The sequence below is a fragment of the Halichoerus grypus genome, chromosome 13, assembly GCF_964656455.1.
Source record: "Halichoerus grypus chromosome 13, mHalGry1.hap1.1, whole genome shotgun sequence".
NCBI classification, from domain to species: domain Eukaryota; kingdom Metazoa; phylum Chordata; class Mammalia; order Carnivora; family Phocidae; genus Halichoerus; species Halichoerus grypus.
Genome location: NC_135724.1, coordinates 78822987 through 78840465, shown reverse-complemented (window position 1 = coordinate 78840465; position 17479 = coordinate 78822987). Strand labels below are relative to the sequence as shown.

The window sequence follows — 17479 nt, the reverse complement described above, 5'->3', positions numbered from 1 at the left end:
AGAGGAAAGAGGCTGTGTTTTTTTCTCTGGCGCCCTCTGGTGGGGGGCGGGAGATCAATCGCAAACGTCGCTAGTCCCGGAAACAGGGAAGGACGAAGTTGTAAAGGAATACTCGCTACTTCGCGAAATTCAGAACGGTGGTTACCTGGCGGGGGATGAAGGTGAGGGTTGCAGGGGGGAAGGTCAGGGGGACACGATAGGGGAGGAGACTATAAGTCCGTGGTTCTCAAGCCTGGCTGCACACGAGAATCCCTTGGGGAGGTCTTAAAAGTCCAGATGCCTTTAAAGAAGAAAAATTAAGTAAATCCAGATGCCCAGACCAAACTCCAGACCAGTCCCATCAGGTTCTCAGGGCGTGAGAGGTTGTCTCAGCTCCCCAGGTGCACTCAGCGTGCAACCAGCTCGCAGAAGAGCTGGCCTAAGTGGAGACCAGTTATTGGTATCTCTTGTCTTTAGCTTGGTGGTGGGTTCAAGGGTGTTCATTCTATTGGTGTTTTATGACTCGCACGTGTTACATGGATTATTTTATGTGTGAGAAACATAATAAAGGGGCGCCCGCCTGGCTCATTCCGTGGAGCTTGCAACTTCTGAATGTCAGGATTGTGAGTTCGGGCCCCATGTTGGGCGTAAAGCTTAGTTTAAATTTTTTTTCTTTAAATAAATAAATTTACCTTAAAAAAATAATAAAGACAACTTCACTCATTTTTTTTCTTTTTCTTTTTTTAAAGATTTTATCTATTTATTTGACAGAGATAGAGAGAGAGAGCACAAGTAGGCAGAGGGAGAGGGAGAGGGAGAAGCAGGCGCTCTGCTGAGCGGGGAGCCCGATGCGGGACTCGATCCCAGGACCCTGGGATCATGACCTGAGCTGAAGGCAGCTGCTTAACCAACTGAGCCACCAAGGCGCCCACTCATTTTTTTCTTTAAATAAATAAATTTACCTTAAAAAATAATAAAGACAACTTCCTCTTTTCTTTCATTTTCCCGTTTTTCATGTTTAATTCTCTTAATTCCTCCCTTCCTTCTTATTTCTCTGTTTTTTCCTGGGTGCAGCATAGCGTCTTGTTGAACATTTTGGCCTCTAATCCAACCTCCACCAAGCCAATTGTGGGGCCTGGGGCAGGTCACTTCCCTCTGGGAAATGAGAGTGGTAAAGCAATTGAACAGAGAGACCATTAGACCAGGCAGCTCTAATGCCTTGCTAGCCTAGCAAGCAAACCAAAACCTAACCCAGAATCAAGCCTGGCTGCACACAAGAAATCTGAGAAAATTTAAAATTTAAAATCCAAAATCTGAGAAAGATTAAACATAAGGACAGCCAACCACAGAGAGCCACCTAGCCTTTCCCAAACAAAGCAACTGCATACGCTGTAGCCCATAAAGTGATTTCCTTGTTTTGCTTCGGCCTCTTCTCTTTAAAAAAGCTCTCCCCCCAGGTCCTGCCTTCTGGCGGAAAGCTCCTACCCACCTTTGGTTTGGTGATACTCAGTTAAAATTGATATATACCCAGGGGCGCCTGGGTGGCTCAGTCGGTTAAGCGTCTGCCTTCAGCTCAGGTCATGATCCTGGGGTCCTGGGATCGAGTCCCACATCAGGCTCCCTGCTCAGCGGGAAGTCTGCTTCTCCCTCTTCCTCTGCCTCTCCCCCTGCTTGTGAACTCTTTCTCTCTTTCTCTGTCAAATAAATAAATAAAAATCTTAAAAAAAAAAGTTAAAAAAAATTGATATATACCCAAATAAACGCTTGAAAATTTTAATGTGTCTCAGTGTACCCTTTAACAAGAGTACTAGCAGTGCTGTTTTTTTAGAATTGCCCTCGTGAGACGAAATGAAGGGTTCAGTGGAGAGCAGAGCACCTGGTGCATCTCAGGTAAGTACTCTTTTTTCCCATCTCCCTTTACTTGACTCTTGCTGACTCGGGGTCTGCCCTGCTCCATGCATGAGATTCCCCAGGGTTACCCTCCTGTTGGTCCCCTACCCCTTTGGCCAAGCTCATGGCCACTTTTCCACATTGTGTCCCTCCTCCCCTCAATGGGCCAGGGAAGCAGCTACCCACCGGGGTCAGCCCAGCAAAAGAGCCCAATACATAAATGCTTGTTGGTGGGTCTCTCTGAGTGTGGTAGGAACTTCAGCAATATGTGAATTGGGGGGAAAAAAAGAAATATGTGAATTGAGTAGGGGGAGACCTGGCTTAGGTCCTGATTTTGTGCCTCTTGAGTGAGTCTCCTTTGCTCCCTGGGCCTTTGGTTTTCTTATCTGTATAATTGCCTTAAAGGACAAGCAAGCTCCAGTAGTGGGACTCCAGGTCCTAGGGCTTGATGGGCCTCGTCCTCCGGCCGTGGTCTCTGGGCATCTTCTGCTGGACAGCCATCCCCACTGGCCCCCATTTATTCAACTTCTACCCTCATGATACGTAGCTACCTGTAGCTCATTAAGCATCTTTACAAGTATCTTTTCCTTTGTTCTTCTCAGGACCCCTGTGAGATATTTTATTCCCATGTTATTATTTTTTTAAAGATCTTATTTTTTTAATTTTTTTAAAAGATTTATTTTTTTAGAGAGAGATTGAAAGAAACCACATGTGTGCATGAGCAGGGGGAGGAGCAGAGGGAGAGGGAGAAGCAGACTCCCCATTGAGCACAGAACCAGACGCAGGGCTCGATCCCAGGACCCTGAGATCATGACCTGAGCCTAAATCAAGAGTTGGATGCTTAACCAACGAAGCCACACAGGCGCCCCAAAAGATTTTAATTTTTTTAAGTAATTTCTACACCCAACTCAGGGCTCGAACTCATGATCCTGAGATCAATGCCGGCATCCAGCACAGGGAAGACTCACCATAAATATTTGTTGAGAATGAATCACCAGATTCCCTGCTTTTGAGTCCCTTCTTCTTCTCCAAAAGGAAAAGGGAAGCATAATGTAGAAAGAAAGCAAAAAGAACGACAAAACAGAACTAAAACATTATTTGAATACCATGTGCCAGACGCTTTGGGATGTATTCGCTCCCTTAAGCCTCCCTCCAGCCCGTGGGAGTCCTGCCTCCACCCCGTACATGAGGGAACTGAGACCCTTGAGAAGTCAAGCCACTCTCTTGAGGTCACACGGCAAGGACTGTGCGAACCAGGATTCACACGCAACCTCCAGGAGCGTGTGATCCCTCTTCAGACTGCTTTTCCAGGAGCCTGTGACTTGCTGGTGTAGCTCTTAAAAGAGGCCAGCAGATGTGGACCAGCTGGGCCATTTAAAGAGTTCAGCAATATTAAATATTTAATGACAGGTTGATGACTGTGGCCCACAGGGGGCGGAGAGGGGAAGGCCTGGCATGTGGATGCTGCTCGTGCTGGGCCCTGGGCCAGCGCCGTGAGGAAGGCTGTTCGTGGACTTGTGTCTTTGGGTGTCCTAGCATGAGAGGAGAAAACAGGGCTGGAGAGATGGCATGACGACACGGGAGCAGCTCCCCATTGGCTGAAGTGTGATGGCGTTGGAGGCCACACCGTGCCCTCGCTTAATTAGTGGGTGGCGTTGCCAAGGCACATTGGTCTAAGCTGAGTTTTCACAGGGTTTCAACATCAGCCACTCCTCCGGCTTCTCTCTCCTCACTAGGGCTGGGCTCCCCATCCTCCCTGAAGACAACAGGTGCTGCAGGAGACCCTGGGACTATGGGGCTGCCCGTCAGAGCCTCCGGTTGTGTGTTTTAATAATACGAATAGGAATCATCATAAATGTAGATATCCATGAGAAAAGTAAAAAGGCATTCACCAACAACAGTGGATATCACTAGGGGGCAGGATTCAGGGTGATTTGAATTTTTATTTCTCCCTAGGTTTTTATTTTTTTAATTACTTATTTTTTAAAGATTTTATTTATTTCTTTGACAGAGAGAGACACAGCGAGAGAGGGAACACAAGCAGGGGGAGTGGGAGAGGGAGAAGCAGGCTTCCTGAGGAACAGGGAGCCCAATGCAGGGCTCGATGCGGGGCTGGATCCCAGGACCGTGGGATCATGACCTGAGGCGAAGGCAGATGCTTAACCTACTGAGCCACCCATGTGCCCCTCTTTTTAATTAAAAACGTTTTAATTGAGGAGTGCCTGGGTGGCTCAGTGTGGTTAAGCATCAGTCTTGGGATCGAGCTCCATGTCCGGCTCCCTGCTCCGCGGGAAGCCTGCTTCTCCCTCTCCCACTCCCCTTGCTTGTGTTCCCTCTCTCGCTGTGTCGCTCTCTGTCAAATAAATAAAATTAAATTTAAAAAAATAAAAATAAAAGTAAAAAAATTTTTTTTGTAATGTTTTAATTGAGGTAGAGTGGATACACAATATCATGTTAGTTTCGGCTGCACAATGTAGCCATCCCACAATTGTATACACAAGGAAAGAGTGTGGTCACCATCTGTTGCCAAAGTTGTTACAATATTATCGACTGTATTCCCTTTGCTGTACTGATCATCCTGGTGACTGATATATTTAACTGGAAGCTCATCCGTATTTTTTTTTTTTAAAGATTTTTTTTTATTTATTTGACAGAGAGAGACACAGCGAGAGAGGGAACACAAGCAGGGGGAGGGGGAGAGGGAGAAGCAGGCTCCCTGCGGAGCAGGGAGCCTGATGTGGGACTTGATCCCAGGACCCTGGGATCATGACCTGAGCCGAAGGCAGTCGCTTAACCGACTGAGCCACCCAGGCGCCCAGCTCATTCGTATTTTAAATAAACTTTATTTTAGAATAGTTTTAGATTTACAGAAAAATGCAAAGAGAGTACAGAGAGTTCCATTATCCTCGATACTCATTTTTCCATTACTAACATCTTCTGTTCATTAGGTACTTCTGTAGGACAGAAGTCTCACGGGGTTGAGTTCAAGGTGTCGGCAGGGCTGCACTCCTTTCTCCAGGCTTGAGGGGAAAAATGGGTTTCTTTGCCTTCTTCAGGCTTCTAGAGGCTGCCCCCTTCCTTGGCTTTCCTCCGTCTTCACAGCTTACAGCGAGCATCCCCCTCTGACCATTCTTCACTAGTCACATCTGCTTGGACTGCAGCTGGGGAAGCTTCTCCACTTCTAAGGATTCATGTACCCACCTGGATAATTCAGGATAACCTCGCCATCCCAAGGTTTCTAACCTTAATCACATCTGCTAAGCCCCTTCTTCCACATAGCCAAGGTACCATATTCACAGCTTCTGGGATTGGGAAGTGGACATCTTTGGAGGTCATCACTCCACCCACCACAGGAGGAAAGGGGGACACTTTTAATTACTGTCATTCAATTTCATCTGGTTTCGTTTTTGTTTTCTACCACCCCCCCCCCAAAAAAGGTACATCACTGCCACATCACTCATCCCTCTGAGCACTCCTGGCACGTGCTTACCTCATTCCTCCCAGTGTGGAGGTCATCGCCCTGAGAGACACCTGTCCAGGTAAGCCTGCCCTCTTCAGGTGTGTGCTCGGGACCTCCCATGACCACTGATGCGCCATGTGTAAATCAGATGAGCGCATCAGATCCTGTTCCTATGTGCAGAGGGAGCTGCAAAATGGAATCGTGTTCCAGAACCTCCCATTCAGAGCCCCCGCGTAGTTCAGCCTGCTTCCAGCTGCTAGAATATATTCATCTGATGGAATGGCACTGTTTTGGGGATTCCTTTTATTTTTCAAGGCCAAACCAGTGTGAAGGAAGGAGGCTCCGTGCAGCTCTCAATCATTTTGTATCTCTGAGCTTCAATTTTCCCATCTGTGAGATGGGGACGATAGTACGAGTTTGGTAGTAACAGCTGCCTTAGCCCAGAGCTAGGCACAGTGTCAGGACTTGATAAATGACCCCTATTGGGGTTACAGTGGCCCCGACACTGACGGTTTTCTGCGTAGCGCCTGCCTCCGTAAGGGCTGGGTTCAGTCCCCCGTCTGGGAAAGGAAGGCGCTGGGACATTGTTACTTATGTGCCCATCAGGGGTTGTGATCAACCTAGCCATTCCCCCCAGGTTCCCTGCTCAAGCTGCACCCTGACTGGGGTGGAGTATCCTCCTCTGTGTGCTTTAGGAGGAAATCCTGATGTGTCCAAACCAACTGCGGTGGCCCCACGCCCTTGTGTGGGAGGGGACGTGGGGCCCAGTTCTGCCCAATGACACTTCAGGGGATGTCTGCTGGGTGTTGGGGGGTGGTTGCTGGGTGTGGTCCTATCTGCAGGAGACCCAGGGTACTGCTGCAGCCATATCCCCACCGGGAGGAAGCCCCCTGACCCAGCTGGCTGTGATCATCACAGGGCAGGAGAGAGAAGAATCTGCTCCTTGATGAAGATATGGTGAGGTCAGAAACAGAATCAGCCCATCCGTGGGGCCCAACCCCATAGCTTGGGCTTCTTTTTTTTTTTTTCCTTCTAAGTTTTTCCTTTTATTACTGTTTTATGGTACAGAACAAAAAACATGTAACTTGAGATCTACCCCCTTAAGAAAGTTTGTTTGTTTGTTTTTTTAAAGATTTTATTTTATTTATTTGACAGAGAGAGAGAGAGACAGCTAGAGAGGGAACACAAGCAGGGGGAATGGGAGAGGGAAAAGCAGGCTCCTGGCTCAGCAGGGAGCCCGATGCGGGGCTCGATCCCAGGACCCTGGGATCATGACCTGAGCCGAAGGCAGACGCTTAACGACTGAGCCACCCAGGCGCCCCCAAAGTTGGTTTTTTAAAAAAGATTTTATTTATTTGTTTGTCAGAGATTGAGAGCGAGAGCGTGAGCACAGCAGGGGGAGGGGCAGGCAGAGGGAGAGGGAGAAGCAGGCTCCCCGCAGAGCAAGGATCCTGATGTGGGGGCTCAATCCCAGCACCCTGGGATCATGACCTGAGCCAAAGGCAGTCACCTAACCAATGGAGCCACCCAGGCGTCCCCCCCCTTAACAAAGATTTAAGTATACAGTAAAGAATTGTTAATGGATAGAGAAGATGTGGTATATACAGATAATGGGATTCATTTTTAGAAGATCAACTAAAGAGTCTTCTTGCTTTAAGTCATTTTTTCAGTTACCAGGAAGCATTCCCACCGACAGACTTTTCCAGAGTAGCATTGCTCACAGTGCTATATATATATGACACTTAGGGAGGAGGGCGTTAAAATACTTATAAAATCAACCATTTTTAAGTGTGCAATGCAGTGGCATGAAGTACACTCACAGTGGGGGCGCCTGGGTGGCTCAGTCGTTAAGCATCTGCCTTCGGCTCAGGTCATGGTCCCGGGGTACTGGGATCGAGCCCCACATCGGGCTCCCTGCTCAGCGGGGAGCCTGCTTCTCCCTCTGCCCCTCCCCCCTGGCTTGTGCTCTCTCTCTCTCAAATAAATAAATAAAATCTTAAAAAAAAAAAGTACACTCACAGTATGGTGCAACCATCTCCATGTGCTTCAGCTATTATTTAATGTACAAAATCAGGTCGTGGAAACAGATAATAACAATAATAATACACGGCCCGTATCACACTGCGGGCGGGTATGGGTATTTCTGTGACTGAGGTATTACTGGCTAAAAAAGACAGCAGAAAACAAAATATTCAAATACCCTTTTCCTTGGGCAGGTTGGCAGTTTGCCGTGGCCCGCAGAGAGGAGAGGTTGCTGGAAGAATGCTTCCCCCGCCCCGCAGGGGTGCAGCAAGGGCCTAGAATAGAGCTTGAATCACTCAGGCTGGTTGCTTTTGCCACGGCCGCATTTCAGAAGACACAGCCGCTCCACGTGCAAATAGCACGCCTTCTGGGGGAGAAAAAAATGTGATGTGCGAGACCTTCACTTTTAGAATCCGAGTGTAATTCTTTTTTTTTTTTTAAAGATTTTATTTATTTATTAGAGAGAGAGAGCACAAGAGGGGGTACGGTCAGGGGGAGAAGCAGACTACCTGCCCAGCAGGGAGCCCGATGCGGGACTCGATCCCGGGACCCTGGGATCATGACCTGAGCCGAAGGCAGTCGGTTAACCACTGAGCCACCCAGGCGCCCCCGAGTGTAATTCCTGAACCCCAACCGCCGCCGGAGAACTGATGTCGGAGGTTCCCCCCCCCGCCCCGCACAACCCCACCCTCACCCTCACCCCCAGGCCGGTTCTCCCAAGACCACAGTGGGAGAACCACCTGAGCCAGCTTGGTGGCGCTCACCCCTGACTTTTCACAGGGGGAGCTGAGGCCCAGAGACGGGGAGGGCGTGCCCAAACGGGGTAAGCGGCCAAGCCAGTGTGTCTGGTGAGTGCGGCTGGTGGCCTCAGCGAGTACCTGCTCGGCAGTCGTTGGACAGGGACTGTCCCGTGCCCCTGTGACTTCCCTTCTCACAGGGTCTCCGGGAAGTATGGGTTATGGCCACCCCACTTTTCAGATGGAGAAACTGAGGCTTCGTGCCGGTGGGCAGAGGACTCTCAGGGCCCGTAGAGGGAGTCAGGGTCCCCATCCCAAAGCCCACACTGGTTCCATTCTGCTGGGCTCTCAGATGTGGTCGCAGTCCACCGAGATGGAGCATCATCAAGCCAGCCTTGCGTTTTCTGTGACTTTCCTGGACGTGGGCACCCACTGGCCACCCCTGGGTGGCAGAGAGCTTCTACTTCCTAAGTTCCCAAGTTCAAGGTGACTGGTGGATCATGTCAGAGCAACTCCCTTCTCTGCTTAACCTTGAGCCTTCCTGGGCTCCCCGTTTCCCTCTGCATGAAGCCCACACCGTGAGCAAGCCACGGGACCCAGCGTGGTGGTCTGGCCCTTGGCCAGCCTTGCCCACCGCACTGGCCTTTCCTGTAACTCCCATGGCCAGTTTCTGCCATGCTGTTCCTTCTGCCTGGAAGGCTCTGCACTGCTTCTAACTCCTCTTTATCCTTCAGGTCTCATAAATGCCCCTTTCTCTGGGAAGCCCTCCCTGATCCTCTCTGATGAGGTCAGGTTGCCTGGCCTTGGGGCACACTGCATTTTTCCCATAGTGCTCACCGCAGTGGGAAAGAAATGATTTTTTTTAAATTAATAACCTGCCCACACTACACTGTGAATTTCATGAGAGCAGGGACCTTACTGCCTTGTTCCTACGATGTGTCCCCTGTCTCTGTTGTACTGATTGGTACACAGCAGGTGCTTAATAAATACTGGATGAAGGAGTGAGTGAAACTCTGGCCAGTGGGACACTAACTTAAGCACACTTGTAGTGGGGGACACGGGGGCCGGAGCTGGAGGGCCACGCCTTTGCCGGAGATGTTTGCCCCCAACCTGGGCCATGTGCCAGGACTGGTTCTTGAAAGCGAGTGCAGTCTCGGTTGAGCAAGCACCTGGGGTGTTCCCAAACTCCTCTACTGAATTTCAAGAGCCTTAGTCCCTGGGAAAATCTTCCCCACTTGTCCTGTCTCCTCAGGTGTGCCACCGCACCACCCTCACCAGGACAACAAAGTGCTCACGTGACTGGCCTGGGTCCTGGGGGAAGGGCAGCAGGAGTGAGGGACAGGGCCCCCTGCACCCCAAAGCCACTATTGGAATTAGAAAGTGGAAGGATGTAGAGAGCAAGATGGAGTCACTCATGTCAAGCAGGGGCCTGTGCGGAGCAATGACGCCAGCCGTTCAGGGTACCTCGGCTACGAGATATCGCCGGGACCAGCACCAGCTGACCACACTCCAGAGCTGATAACAAGCAGGAGCTGAGACTGTCAGACTCTTGAGCCATGACCCCTCTATGCCTGACCACTTAAAAAAGGCAGCGGCCCCCGAAGGCCCTGCCTGTTGGATCCCCCAACAGAACTGAGATCCTTCGCCGCTTGAACAGAATAAGAAGAAGCAGTTAAGTGCCAAGAGCTGACCCGGGACTAGGCCCAGGTCTCTTCTCAACGGTGCGCCCACAGACTGATTCCGCGTTTTTTCTTTTTTTCTTCATTAGCTTCCTCCCCGCTCTGTTATCTCCTTTGTATGTGACTTGTGTTCCGCTCTGCGTGCCGTGTAAGAAGCCAAGTTAGTCACGTGGTGAAATGTCCTTGAGTTTGGAATCCTGAACCTGCTGTATAATTATGGGAGCCTTGCTTTATGACTGAATAAAGCTGACATTGTGGAAAGACACATTTCGTGTGTGTGCCTTCCTAGTGTGCCCGTGACAGACAGAGGGACCTCTGAGATTATCGTGCCAGGCCTCCTCCCTTAACCCTCGGGGAAAATGAGGCTCAAAGAGGGACATCAAGTCTTGAAACCGATCCACGGAGTTAGGACCAGATCTTAGGTCCCCTGACAGGTGGGCCTGGGTGCTTTCCACTTTCCTGGACTCCCTGCTTTTACCCCGAATTTCTGAGAGCTGGGGAGGACATGCTGATAGTCGGCAACATCACCCTCGGCATCCCCATGGGACCTCTGTCAAGTGCCAAGGTGTGTCCCAGCTGAATCTTTAAATATGCCATCTCCCTGAATATTGTCCTTGGCACTTGGAAGGAAGTGCCATTAGGATCCCCATTTTACAGATGAGGAAGCCGAGGCTCAGAGAGATGATGTCATTTGCTCAAGGTCACACAGCTGGAAGCAGTAGACCTAGGGTTTGATCCCGTGTCTGTTGGACTCCAGAGTCTGTGTTCTTATCTGCTCCCTTGTCTCCTCATTTTCAGATGCTCAGATTCGGCGCATGATTTATTCCTATTAAAAAAGGGAGAAGAGGGGCGCCTGGGTGACTCAGTTGTTAAGCGTCTGCCTTCGGCTCAGGTTGTGATTTCAGGGTCCTGGGATCGAGCCCCCATCGGGCTCCCTGCTCAGCGGGAAGCCTGCTTCTCCCTCTCCCACTCCCCCTGCTTGTGTTCCCTCTCTCGCTGTGTCTCTCTCTGTCAAAATAAATAAATACAATCTTTAAAAAAAAAACTAAAAAAAAAAGGGGGGAGAAGAAGGGCGCCTGCGTGGCTCAGTCGGTTAAGCATCTGCTTTCGGCTCAGGTCATGCTCCTGGAGTCCCGGGATTGAGCCCCACGGCTGGCTCCCTGCTCAGTGGGGGAGTCTGCTTCTCCCTCGCCCTCTGCCTCTGCCCCTGCTCCTTCTCTCTCTGTCTCTCTCTCACTCACTCTCTCAAATAAATAAATAAATAAATAATTTTTTAAAATAAAAAAATTAAAAAGTCTGTGGAGTTGAGTGGAATGAAGAAGACTAGCTTTCAATTTCTGTATTTCTCCAATTGATTAACAGTGGTCGTTTGCTGTGATGTGTTGGGCCGGGGGACACAATGCTTGGGTCTGCTTGCAGCATTTTCCGTATGGGGGCAAGGATGAGGTGGTATTTCTCCCTTTCCTCTACTCTGTGCTGTTTCAGTGCCCCCCAGTACTTTTTCCATCCAGTAACTGAAAAAATGTGCAAATACTGAGCTGCAGTGCGCTGTGCCGTTTTCCGGGGACGGCAGCAAGCGGGCCTGCCGCGGTGTCGCCTACACGTTAATTAGGGAAAAGCAGCAGACGGGCCCTGGAAACAGCAAGGCGGGTTGGCATGGCGGCTCTTCACACCCAGAGGAGTTGGCTCAACAAAGCCCATTTGGCACATTTAGTCCTGCCGAAAACCTGGCAGTTGGAGAGGTGACATCACTGGAATCAATTACCCCCAGGACTGCCAATCCTGGGTAGAAATAACTCAAGAAATCAATTCATAATAACCACCCCATTCATCGAGGGCTGCCTGCCTGCCAACTTGCCGACTGCCTGATTTACATTAACCCCTTCAACCTCACGTCGGAGGTCGTGACTGTGACCTACCATCCTCCTTTCACTGATGAGACCGTGGGGGCCAAGGGCGGGCCGCCCCAAGATGGGCCACATTGGCATGAAGATGATGGTGAGTTAAAAAGCCATCAAACCCCAGCAGCTTCAGGAAAAGCACTTTACCTTCCCATAGAACTGTCTAAAAAGAATTTAGAGAGAGGACCTGCTCCGGGAAGAGGGCTAGCACCATATAGAACTACATTATGGTATGAACAAGGGACGGTGGACAGGGAGGGACCCAGCAAGGCCTCTTTGATCAAAGTCCTCTCTATGTCCCGTTGTTTCTGAGCAGCCCAGCAAACATGTATTTACCAAATATTTACTTTTTTTGTTTTTTAAAGACTTTATTTATTTATTGGACAGGGAGAGACTGAGTACGAGCAGGGGGAGCAGCAGAGGGAGAGGGAGAAGCAGGCTCCCAGCTGAGCAGGGAGCCCAACGTGGGGCTCGATCCCAGGATCCTGGGATCATGACCTGATCTAAAGGCAGACGCTTAACCAACGGAGCCACTCGGGCGCCCCCCCCCAAATATTTACTCTTTCTTATCTTCCTATGAATTGCATTCCTTCTCTTCGAAGTCCTGGGCCCCCTACCCCCTTCTCCTTAGTTCAGCATGACACGTACACCTCCTTGTGCCTGTCTTTGGAATTTCCATGTCTACATGGATTCCCCGTACACACAAAATCACATCTGATTTTCTCCTATTAATCTGTTTTATGTCAATTTGATTCTTTTTTTAAAAAAGATTTTATTTATTTATTTGACAGAGAGAGACACAGAGAAAGAGGGAACACAAGTGGGGGGAGTGGGAGAGGGAGAAGCAGGCTTCCTGCTCTGCTTCTCAATCCTGGGACCCTGGGATCATGACCTGAGATGAAGGCAGACGCTTAACGACTGAGCCACCCAGGTGCCCCCATCAATTTGATTCTTGGTCCAACTAGGACCTTGAGGGGACAGGAGGTTCTTGTTCCCCAACAAGACCACGGAGGGTTAGAGAGGGAAAGTGTGCTAGGCTGAGTAATGAATGGGTCCCCAAAGAGATGGGCTCCCAATCCCTGGAACCGCTCAATATGACCTTATGTGGAAAAGGGGTCTTGGCAGATGTGATTGACTTAAGGATCCTGTGATGGAGGGATTATCCTGCATTATCTGGCTGGGCCCTAACTGCCATCACAAGCACCCTTATAAGACAGAGATGGGGGGCTGTACACATACCAGGAAAGCCATGTGAAGACAGAGGCAGATACTGGAGCCATGCAGCCCCAAGCCAAAGGATGCCCGGAGTCCCCAGAAGCTGGAAGGGACAAGGAGCAGATTCTCCTCTAGAACTTTCTGAGGGCTTGCCGTGCTGCTGACACCTTGATTTCGCCCTGGTGGTATGGATTTCAGACTTCTGGCCTCCAAAACAGAGAGAATAAATTTTTGATTGTTTTAAACCACCAGGCTTGTGGGCCTTTGCAACATAGCAGCCCCAGGAAACTCACACAGGAAATGACTGGTCCACGGCCACCCAGCTAGAAAGTGGACGTGTCAGGCTTCAAACACAGTAAATGCTCAAAAAACAGGACCTGTCGTTATTGTTATTATTACTGTTGCCTGTGGGAAGGCTGAGGATAAAATGTCAAAAAGACCATGGATTTGGCCTACTTTATCCATCCCAACAGATGCCGTTGGGGAGAGACAGTCTGAGTAGCCAGGATTGGATGATTCAGTTTGGGAAGAAGCTATTAAGCCTGGGTGGGGCTGGCTCGGGAAGATGATGAAACTGTGTACGGCGAACGCCTCAACCCCCTGAGTCATTTCCAACCACAAGAGTAGACTCCCGCTGGCTAAGCTGGTCGAGCAGATGGGCTTGGGAGGGAGTTTGCAGCTGATGGGGCGAGTGGGATGGCCCAACAGTCCAAAGAGATGAGGCAGCTCTTCTGTGTCGGGCTGTATTTCCCCCCATGACACCTTACTTATTGATGATTTCATCCTCTGTTCTCTTTGGTTCAGAGTAAACACTCAACACGTGGCCCCTCCCCTCTTCCTTCCATGTCTCCTCCTTTCCCTTCCTTTCCCCTCCCTTCTGTTCTTGAGCCATTCAACCCAAGAGCCATTTGGAGGGTCCCAGCAAGGTAAGCAGCAGCAGTGGGGGAACGGGGAGAGGGTACATTGTGCCTCACACAGACAGGTTCATAGTCCCCATGGGGTAAGAAGAGCGTCCGCATGGGGTGAGGGGAGCTCAGCATGGGCGGCCAGAGCTCATGCGATTGAGGAGCTCATCCCCGCAGGAAGGCAACCCGAGCTCCAGTGGGCTGTAAAGGGCATCCTTGTTGGGAAGAGGGTGGCATCGACAGTAAGAAATTGTTGCACTTGGGGCCAAAGAAGCGAAACACACTGAAAACAACAAGAATGTCAGGTTCGTCACTGTTGGACAAGGGAGTTACCAAGTGGAAATGGGAAAAACGGGACTTAGCCCCATGGACTTAGATTGTAATTGGATCTATTAGGATGAACTCATGGTTTTATTCTTTGGGTTTTTTTTTTTTTTAAGATTTTATTTAGTTATTTGTCAGAGAGAGAGAGAGAGCTCAAGCAGGGAGAGTGGCAGGCAGAGGGAGAGGGAGAAGCAGACTCCCCCGTGAGCAGGGAGCCCGATGCGGGACTCAATCCCAGGACTCCAGGATCACGACCTGAGCTGAAGGCAGATGCTTAACTGACTGAGCCACCCAGGCGTCCCAAACTCACGGTTTTTAATATAACAGAGGACTATAGAGACAAATATTGACATAAATGTGTGTGTGCGTACATGGGTGTGCACACGCGTGTGTAATTCTGTCCATGGAGAGGATCTAGGAGCAGTGACTCCCCAGTAACAGGAAGCACATCTAGATCTTGGTGTCTGAATACTGTTCTCCACTAAAAGGAACTTCGGCATTTTGGAGAAATGGCTGCTTTCAGGCCTAGGGCAGGGAAAGGACAAGATGAGTCTGAAATATGTTGTGCTAGAGAGCAAGGAAATGCTCACAGGATGAGTGACATGTCAAAAGGACACAGAAGCCAGCCTGCAGGGGCCACCACAGGCCAATCTAGGATAACTTGGCACCTAAAGAAAGAATAACAGTGATGTATTGTAACCCATGGAATCATTTACATCAGTCTCTACGGACATAAATAAATGGAAAGTTTGATGAGAGATGGGACATTTACCTGGTCTCCAAGTACCTCCCTATGGATTATTTATTAATTTCAACGAGGAAAAGAACAGATTCACTGCACAGTGGAGAAGCCTAGAAGATACCACCTCATTCAAGTGATCAAAGTTAACATTACCAATAGTGGGACAAATTGAAGTCATGCATCATCTGTTATGATGCAACAAGAAAGACACAGCATCACTTCTGTGATAGTTCATGATGTATAAAATCCACATTCTATCTAATCTAATCTATCTGATCTAAGATGCATGGGATGTCTGGCTGGCTTGGTCAGTAGAGCGTGTGACTCGATCTTGGAGTTGTGAGTTTGAGCCCCACGTTGGGTGTAGGGATTACTTTAAAAAAACAGAATCTAAGATGCATGACCTGAGGGGTGCCTGGGTCAGTTAAGCGTCTGACTTCTGCTCAGGTCATGATCTCTGGGTCCTGGGATTGGGCCCCATGTAGGGCTCCCTGCTCAGTCCAGGAGTCTGCTTCTCTCTCTCTCTCCCTTTGCCCCTCCTCCCTGCTCGTTCTCTCTCTCTCTCTCAAAATAAAATAAATAAAATCTTAAAAAAAAAAAAAAGATGCATGACCTGAATCTAATTAAGAGGAAACATCAAACATAAACAGAGAGATATTCTCCAAATAACTGCCCTGTCTCTTTAACAGTATCCAGGTCATAAGAGCCAAAGAAAGACTCAGGAATATTCCAGATTGAAAAAGACTCAAGAGACTTCACAGGACAACTAACTATAGGCAACATGAGATCCTGAACTGGACCTTTTTTGCTACAGAGGACATTGTTTGGACAAATGGTGAAACTTGAATGGGTCTGAACTTTAGATGGTAATGATGTATCAGTGTTAATTTCTTGCACTGATGGATGTATTGTGATTCCACTGGAGAACATCCCTTGTTTGAAGGAAATACACATTGAAATATTTAGGGTGGTGGGCATTGTGTCAACCAACTTCCAGTGGTTCAGGGGTAAAGAGTTATTTGAATTGTACTCGCAACTTCTCTGTAAGTTTGAGATTGTGTCAAAAGAAAAAAAGGAAAAAAATGTTCTGTGTGCCTTACATAGTGTTTTTTAAAATTTTGAATTCGTTGTCAACATCTAAAAATCAAGAGATTTTACCTCTAATCTAGATTTCTGACTTCTTGAGAAATCTGAAATGCTAACAACTCTGGGCAATGAGTGGCCAGGTGAATAACCACAGTGTCCTTTATTTTTTTAAATATTTTTTTAAAGATTTATTTGCGCATGAGCAGGGTGGGGGGTCGGGACCTGGCAATCTGTGTTTTACAATGCCCTTGCGATTCTAATGTTTATTCAAGTTTGAGAACCACTGATCTAGAGCTTTCTTCCTTTTACTCTTCACCAGAACTTTCTGCTAGGGAGATGAGGAGCTAGTAATGAGGAATTATTTGGTATTTCCTGAGGCGGGAGGGTTTGATCATTCTGGACTGTTTCTTCCCAGGACATCATTGGGAGTCTTAGCTTTCTCCACCTTGTCCTGAGAGAGAAGCCTTAGAGCCACTGAGCTGCCTTGGTTTCCCCAAAGTGATTAGCTTCTTTTTTTTTTTTTAAGATTTACTTGATTTATTTATTTTAGAGAGAGAAAGAAAGCATGAGCAGGGGGAGGAGCAGAGGGAGAGGGACAAGCAGACTCTTCGCTGAGTGCTCAATCTGACATGGGGCTCGATCTCATGACCCTGAGATCATGACCTAAGCCAAAACCAAGAGTTGGATGCTCAACTGACTGAGCCACCCAGGGACCCCCATAGTGTCCTTTGTTTTTTATTTATTATTTTTTAAGATTTTATTTATTTACTTGAGAGAGAGAGAGAGACAGAGAGCACAAGCAGGGGGAGAGGCAGAGGGAGAGGGAGAAGTTGGTAGCCCGAAGCGAGGCTCGATCCCAGGACCTGGAGATCATGACCTGAGCTGAAGGCAGATGCTTAACCATCTGAGCCACCCAGGCGCCCCCCCCCCGACAGTGCCGTTTAGATGGGTCATGTGACCCCTACTCCACAGTCCCCATTACCCCTACTCCTCGGTCCCCATCACTCCTTATTGTATAAGTATATGGGCTATTGTATAGCCCATAGGATCCATTTATGCTACCAGCTGGCCCCTGGGATCAGCCCAATCCCTATAATAAGGTATGGGAATCTCCCCAGAGCACGCACTTAAAACATTTGTTGGATGGATGGATGGGTGGGTAGACAAGATGGGTACATAGAAGAACTTTTAAAATAGTCTATTAACTTGGAGCAATGACCTTTCTCAGCACATGAAATATTCCATGGCAAGACAATTCTTATAGACTTGAATTTCTTGTGTTAGCCATAGTTTCTGGGTGGTTTGGCTAGGATGGGGCAAGTTGAGAAATCAGGGTGTCATCTGACGCTGGAGGTCCTCATTGTAAGTTGTAATCTCTCTGTGGAATTGATGGAGGTGTCTGAAATGTGGGTGGAGTACTGGCACTGGGCCAGGGTGCTGGGCAGGACGGCGAGGCTTCAAGGAGATTGTATCTTAGGATGCCTGAGGTGGTGAGGGTGGGTGGGGTGGGAACAAGCCAAAGTGGATGGCTTGGGCTCC

The 17479-nt window shown here is 48.9% G+C and overlaps 2 long non-coding RNA genes across 2 annotated transcripts; both read left to right on the top strand.

The window, feature by feature from the left end:
• The first annotated feature begins 56 nt into the window (after positions 1–56).
• On the top strand, positions 57–10032 carry LOC118531779 (uncharacterized). Its single transcript, XR_004915388.1, has 5 exons — positions 57–161; positions 1808–1869; positions 5307–5408; positions 6172–6291; positions 9341–10032. It is a non-coding gene; the product is annotated as an uncharacterized LOC118531779 (long non-coding RNA).
• Positions 10033–13700: 3668 nt separating this feature from the next.
• On the top strand, positions 13701–16018 carry LOC144379807 (uncharacterized). Its single transcript, XR_013443195.1, has 2 exons — positions 13701–13809; positions 15544–16018. It is a non-coding gene; the product is annotated as an uncharacterized LOC144379807 (long non-coding RNA).
• The last annotated feature ends 1461 nt before the right edge of the window (positions 16019–17479 follow it).